Raw genomic sequence first — 6908 nt, 5'->3', positions numbered from 1 at the left:
CATTTTGGTTTTCTTCTTCAATATTACTTTAGCTATTCGGGGTCTTCTGTGGTTCCATACAAATTTTAGCATAGTTTGTTCTCATTTTGAGGTGTATGCTGGTTCAGTTGTGATATNTAAGTAAGTTCCTTCTATCCCGACTTTCTCTAGGGTCTTTATTAAAAGGGATGCTGTATTTTGTCAAATGCTTTTTCTGCATCTATCGACAGGACCATATGGTTTTTATCTTTACTTTTGTTAATGTGAATTATCACATTGATTGATTTGCCCTGTAACCCAGGAATTGAATCAGTCCTGTAACCCAGGATGAATCCCACTTGATCATGGTGGATAATCCTTATGTGCTGTTGAATTTGGTTTGCAAGTATCTTCTTGAGGATTTTTGCATCCGTATTCATCAAGGATATTGTGCTGTATTTCTCTCTCTCTCTCTCTCTCTCTTTTTCTGGGTCTCTGTCTGGCTTGGGAATCAAAGAGATGCTGGCTTTGTAAAATGAGTCCAGAAGTTTTCCTTCAATTTCCACTTTTTGGAATACCTTGAGAAGACTGGGTATTAACTCTGATTTAAATGTCTGGTAGAATTCCCTAGGGAAGCCATCTGGCCCAGGGCTCTTATTTGTTGGGAGAGTTTTGATAACTGATTCAATTTCTTCACTAGTTGTGGGTCTGTTCAGATTATCTATCTTTTCCCGTGTGAATTTTGGTAGTGAGTGGGTGTTTAGGAATCTGTCCATTTTTTCTAAGTTGTCCAGTTTGTTGGCATATAATTTTTCATAGTATTCCCTGATAATTGCTTGTATTTCTGAGGGGTTGGTTGTAATAAGTCCATTTTAATTCATGATTTTGCCTATTTGGGTGCTCTCTCTTTTTGAGAAGCCTGGCTAGAGGTTTGTCAATTTTGTTTATTTTTTCAAAAAACCCATTCTTGGTTTCATTGATCTCTTCAACTCTTTTTTTTTTTTTTTGGATTCTATATTGTTTATTTTTGCCCTGATGTTTATTATTTCTCTTTTCCTACTGGGTTTGGGATGCTCTTGTTGCTCTTCCTCTAGTTCCTTTAGATGAGCTGTTAGATTTTGTACTTGCGCTTTTTCTAATTTCTTTTTTTTTTTAATGTTTTATTTATTTCTAGGAGAGAGAGAGAGAGAGACAGCGTGAGCAGGGGAGGGTCAGAGAGAGAGGGAGTCACAGACTCTGAAACAGGCTCCAGGCTCTGAGCTGTCAGCACAGAGCCCGACGCGGGGCTCAAACCCACGAACTGCGAGATCATGACCTAAGCAAAAGTTGGACACTTAACCGACTAAGCCACCCAGGTGCCCCAACTTTTTCTAATTTCTTGAAATGGGCCTGGAGTACAGTGTACTTTCCTCTTAAGACGGCCTTTGCCGCATCCCATAGAGTTTGAATTGTAGTATTTTCATTTTCATTTGTTTCCATATTTTTTTAAATTTCTTCTCTAATTGCCTGATTGGCCCGTTTGTTCTTCAGTAAGGTGTTCTTTAACCTCCATGTTTTGGGGGGTTTTCCAGACTTCTTCCTGTGACTGATTTCAAGAGTCATAGCATTGTGATCTGAAAGTGTGCATGGTATGATCTCAGTTCTTTTATAGTTATTGAGGGCTCCTTTATGTCCCAGTATGTGATCTATCTTGGAGAATGTGCCGTGCGCCCCTGAGAAGAAAGTGAATTCCATGGCCTCAGGATGTAGAGCTCTAAATGTGTGATCCATCTGTTCCAATATGTCACTCACGTCCATTGTTTGTTTAGTGATTGTCTGTATAGTTGACCTATCCATTGCTGTAAGTGAGGTATTAAAGTCCCCTGCTATTAGCACGTTCTTATCCATAGGGTTGTTTCTGTTTGTGATTAATTGTTTTATGTTTAGGTGCTCTCGTATTCGGTGTGTAGACATTTATAATTGTTAGCTCTTCCTGATGGAGAGACCCTGTAATTCTTATATAATGCCCTTCTTCAACCCTTGTTACTGTCTTTACTTTAACATTCAGTTTGTCTGATATAAGTATAGCTACTCCAGCTTTCTTTTGACTTCCAGTAGCATGATAGATATTTCTCCATCCCCTTACTTTCAGTCTGAAGGTGTTCTCCAGTCTAAAATGAGTTTCCTATAGATAGCAAATAGATGGATTTTGTTTTTTATCCATTCTACTACCCTATGTCTTTTGATTGGGGCATTTAGTCCATTTACATTCAGTGTTGTTATTGAAAAATATGGGTTTAGAGTCATTGTGTTCTTTGTAGGATTCATGCTTGTGGTGGTGTCTCTGGTACCTTGCATTCCTGGAAATATTTCCCTCAGAGAGTCCCCCTCAGGATTCCTTGTAGGGCTNGTCTTTACTTTAACATTCAGTTTGTCTGATATAAGTATAGCTACTCCAGCTTTCTTTTGACTTCCAGTAGCATGATAGATATTTCTCCATCCCCTTACTTTCAGTCTGAAGGTGTTCTCCAGTCTAAAATGAGTTTCCTATAGATAGCAAATAGATGGATTTTGTTTTTTATCCATTCTACTACCCTATGTCTTTTGATTGGGGCATTTAGTCCATTTACATTCAGTGTTGTTATTGAAAAATATGGGTTTAGAGTCATTGTGTTCTTTGTAGGATTCATGCTTGTGGTGGTGTCTCTGGTACCTTGCATTCCTGGAAATATTTCCCTCAGAGAGTCCCCCTCAGGATTCCTTGTAGGGCTGCGTTAGTGGTAACGAATTCTTTCAAGTTTTGTTTATTTGGAAAGACTTTTATCTCTCCTTCTATTCTGAATGACAAGCTTGCTGGATAGAGGATTCTTGGCTGCATGTTTTTTCTATTCATCACATTGAAGATCTCCTGCCATTCCTTTCTGGCCTGCCAAGTTTCATTAGATAGGTCTGTCACCACTGATAGGTTTCCCTTTGTATGTTAGGGCCCTTTTCTCCCTTGCTGCTTTCAGAATTCTATCTTTGGACTTATATTTTTCCAGTGTCACTATGATNTTCTTTAACCTCCATGTTTTGGGGGGTTTTCCAGACTTCTTCCTGTGACTGATTTCAAGAGTCATAGCATTGTGATCTGAAAGTGTGCATGGTATGATCTCAGTTCTTTTATAGTTATTGAGGGCTCCTTTATGTCCCAGTATGTGATCTATCTTGGAGAATGTGCCGTGCGCCCCTGAGAAGAAAGTGAATTCCATGGCCTCAGGATGTAGAGCTCTAAATGTGTGATCCATCTGTTCCAATATGTCACTCACGTCCATTGTTTGTTTAGTGATTGTCTGTATAGTTGACCTATCCATTGCTGTAAGTGAGGTATTAAAGTCCCCTGCTATTAGCACGTTCTTATCCATAGGGTTGTTTCTGTTTGTGATTAATTGTTTTATGTTTAGGTGCTCTCGTATTCGGTGTGTAGACATTTATAATTGTTAGCTCTTCCTGATGGATAGACCCTGTAATTCTTATATAATGCCCTTCTTCAACCCTTGTTACTGTCTTTACTTTAACATTCAGTTTGTCTGATATAAGTATAGCTACTCCAGCTTTCTTTTGACTTCCAGTAGCATGATAGATATTTCTCCATCCCCTTACTTTCAGTCTGAAGGTGTTCTCCAGTCTAAAATGAGTTTCCTATAGATAGCAAATAGATGGATTTTGTTTTTTATCCATTCTACTACCCTATGTCTTTTGATTGGGGCATTTAGTCCATTTACATTCAGTGTTGTTATTGAAAAATATGGGTTTAGAGTCATTGTGTTCTTTGTAGGATTCATGCTTGTGGTGGTGTCTCTGGTACCTTGCATTCCTGGAAATATTTCCCTCAGAGAGTCCCCCTCAGGATTCCTTGTAGGGCTGCGTTAGTGGTAACGAATTCTTTCAAGTTTTGTTTATTTGGAAAGACTTTTATCTCTCCTTCTATTCTGAATGACAAGCTTGCTGGATAGAGGATTCTTGGCTGCATGTTTTTTCTATTCATCACATTGAAGATCTCCTGCCATTCCTTTCTGGCCTGCCAAGTTTCATTAGATAGGTCTGTCACCACTGATAGGTTTCCCTTTGTATGTTAGGGCCCTTTTCTCCCTTGCTGCTTTCAGAATTCTATCTTTGGACTTATATTTTTCCAGTGTCACTATGATATGTCGTGCAGAAGATCGATTCAAGTTACATCTGAGCAGAGTTCTTCGTGCCTCTTGGATTTTAACGTCTGTTTCCTTCCCCAGATTGGGGAAGTTCTCAGCTATAATTTGTTCAAGGACTCCTTCAGTGCCTTTCCCTCACTCTTGCTCTTCTGGAATTCCTATGATATGGATCTTGTTCCGTTTGATTGTATCGCTGAGCTCTCGAACTCTCCTTTCGTGTTCCTGGATCAGTTCATCTCTTTTTCTCAGCTTCCTCTTTTTCTATAATTGTGTCTTCTAATTCACCTATTCTCTTCTCTGTGTCTTCAATCCTTGCATTGGACACCTCCATTTTATTATGCATCTCATTTATAGCATTTTTAAATTCATCACAACTATTTTGAAGCTCTATAGTCTTTGTAGCAGTAGTTTCTCTGATGTCTTCTATGCCTTTTTGAAGTCAAGCATTAATTTTATGACTGTTGTTCTAAATTCTTGTTCAGTTATGTTGCTTATATCTGTTTTGAGCAGTTCTTTAGCTGTCATTTCCTCCTGGAATTTCTGTAGAGGAGAATTCTTCCGTTTCGTCATTTTGGCTAGCTTTCTGTCTCTTGTTAGTCTTAAAAGCTTGTTATGTGCTCTGCACCTGCAAGTACTGCTGTATTAAAGAAGGCTCTTTGACTGTCCAGGGTTGTCATTTCAGGAAGTGTTCTTTGAATGCTGTCTCTTGGTCTCTCTTATTGAGACCTTGGTTATTTTATTTCCCAGCTCGTAGTGGTATTTGGTACCCCCCCCCCCATGTGTACTTTGCCTTGTTGCTTGAGGTAGCCCTGGAGAAGAAAACTGACAGGCAAACACACAGGGAAGAAAGGCAGACAAATGCACAGACACATCTAAGAAACATGCAAACCAAAGGGGAAAATGAAGAAAAAAGAAGAAAAAACAGGGGAAGGAAAAGAAGAAGGAGGAAAATCAAATAATAAAAATAAAATAAAATAAATAAAAAAGAAAAAAGAAGAAAATAAAAGGATAAAGAAAAAACCCAATAGACTAAGGACAGTCTAAAGCATAGAACCAGAATTCCCAGCTTCAAATAAAGAGCTGGGTGTATACAGTGCTGATGGAAAAACATATACAAAGAGAGACATGACAGGGCTTGGAGGAAGCGAAATTGGAAGAGAAATGACCAGGCAGAGAGGCTAAGAGGCTTAATTCAGCGAGAGAAAGAAGAGAATATGGTTAGAGGCGAGGAGAAAGAAATGACGATAATGCTACTCAGAGAAACTATCTAGTCTGATTACTCGAGAGAGAGAGAGAGAAAGGTAGTGGTGGAGGTGTAGAATATACATCTAGAAAATGGATTAAATGTGACTGTTTAAGCAAACCGATGACCAGAGTGCCCAGTCCAGCAGAGGGGAGGGATACGAATGAGACAGGGAAAATATATCTGAATAGAAAGAGTTGATCTAGAATTAATCACCGCGGTGCTTCCGTGTTGGTCTTGCCCTGGGCTCTGGTTAAAAAAAAAAACAGCAGCTCTCTGGTGGGGATGTGCGTGGTTCGGGGTAGGCGGGTCTTGGCCTCCACTGTGTTCTGTGGGCCGCTCCCGAGGCCCCACCCTGGTGGTTGTGGGGAGAACAATGGCGGCGCCCCAGTCCCTTCTGGAACCAAGTGTTGCGACTCACTCTTCTGGGCCCATCTCCCTGTGCCGTGGGCGTGGCTAAGGTGGGCTGGGGCAACGTCCCAAGCCAGGCCTTGTTTCCAGATCTTAGTCCCCGCTCCCCATTGGTATCACCCGAAATATAAACTCACTACTCGAACTCACAAATGTGAGATCATGACCTGAGCCAAAGTCAGACATTTAACCGACTGAGCCCCCCAGGCTCCTGAGAATGATTTCCTGTTCCATCGAGAAGTCTTATAAGGCGACCATCTACTGAACACAGAGGTGGTTCCCATGTGTTTGGTCCCCTGTGTGATTTGCTCAGTGTGTGTGTGTGTGTGTGTGTGTGTGTGTGTGTGTAGGTCCCATGCCCTCAGGCAGTCATGCTTGCATTAGAGGGGCCTCGGCTGGGCCCCATTTCTCTCCTGGGGGTGAATCCCCTGGACACCGCCCACCTCTCCTCTGTGTCGGCGTCTGGGCCCCGGGTGGGGAGCTGCAGGTTTGGCGCCTGGCCCCAGCGGGGCGTTTCGGGGCCCCCCAGAGAGTGAAGTCTCATCTTCGCGCTGCAGGTCGTCGACCCAGCCGGAGGTGGCCAGCTTAGAGCCGCGGGGCGCAGACGAACGGTGCTCCGCGAAGGCCGTGGTGCAGGCCCGCCCGCCTGGCCAGCATCATCTTCGCCAAGGACATCAGTAAGGGCTTAGTGCCCCGGGCCCCATGGCCAGGACAGGAGGCAGAGAGCACCCCTCCGAGACCTCGGCCACACAGCCTGCCCGTGCGTGTGGTGGCGCTTTCTCTCTCTTGCTGGGTCAGAGGATGCTCAGGCAGGAGGCCATGCGGGCAGAGGCCACCCTGGTCCCTCCCGCCAGCGCCGTGTCCTGGTTTCCCCCTCATGGAGGCCGGCTTTCCTTTCTAAACCATTGTGTTACCCAGATAACTCTTCCACAGGGGTTGAATCAAAGTGAAGAAAATTGTTGCCACTCTTTCACTGCCCCTATACTTAATTTACCGTAGCGTAGTCGTAAGATGCTTAGAAGACAACTAATGCTGTTTTCTGTCATGCTTTCTCCCGTTTAACGTGATATGAGAAGTTTTCATTTTTATGGAGCTATTTTTAATATCTGAGTAACACTTCCCACGGG

General features: G+C 42.5%; 1 pseudogene; it reads left to right on the top strand.

The window, feature by feature from the left end:
- Positions 1–6338: 6338 nt before the first annotated feature.
- Positions 6339–6908, top strand: part of LOC144238890 (nuclear pore membrane glycoprotein 210-like) — a 69755-nt pseudogene continuing 69185 nt past the window's right edge.

The sequence above is a fragment of the Crocuta crocuta genome, unplaced genomic scaffold (genome assembly GCF_008692635.1).
Source record: "Crocuta crocuta isolate KB4526 unplaced genomic scaffold, BGI_CrCroc_1.0 scaffold157, whole genome shotgun sequence".
NCBI classification, from domain to species: domain Eukaryota; kingdom Metazoa; phylum Chordata; class Mammalia; order Carnivora; family Hyaenidae; genus Crocuta; species Crocuta crocuta.
This window is presented reverse-complemented; position numbering and strand designations above follow the sequence as displayed.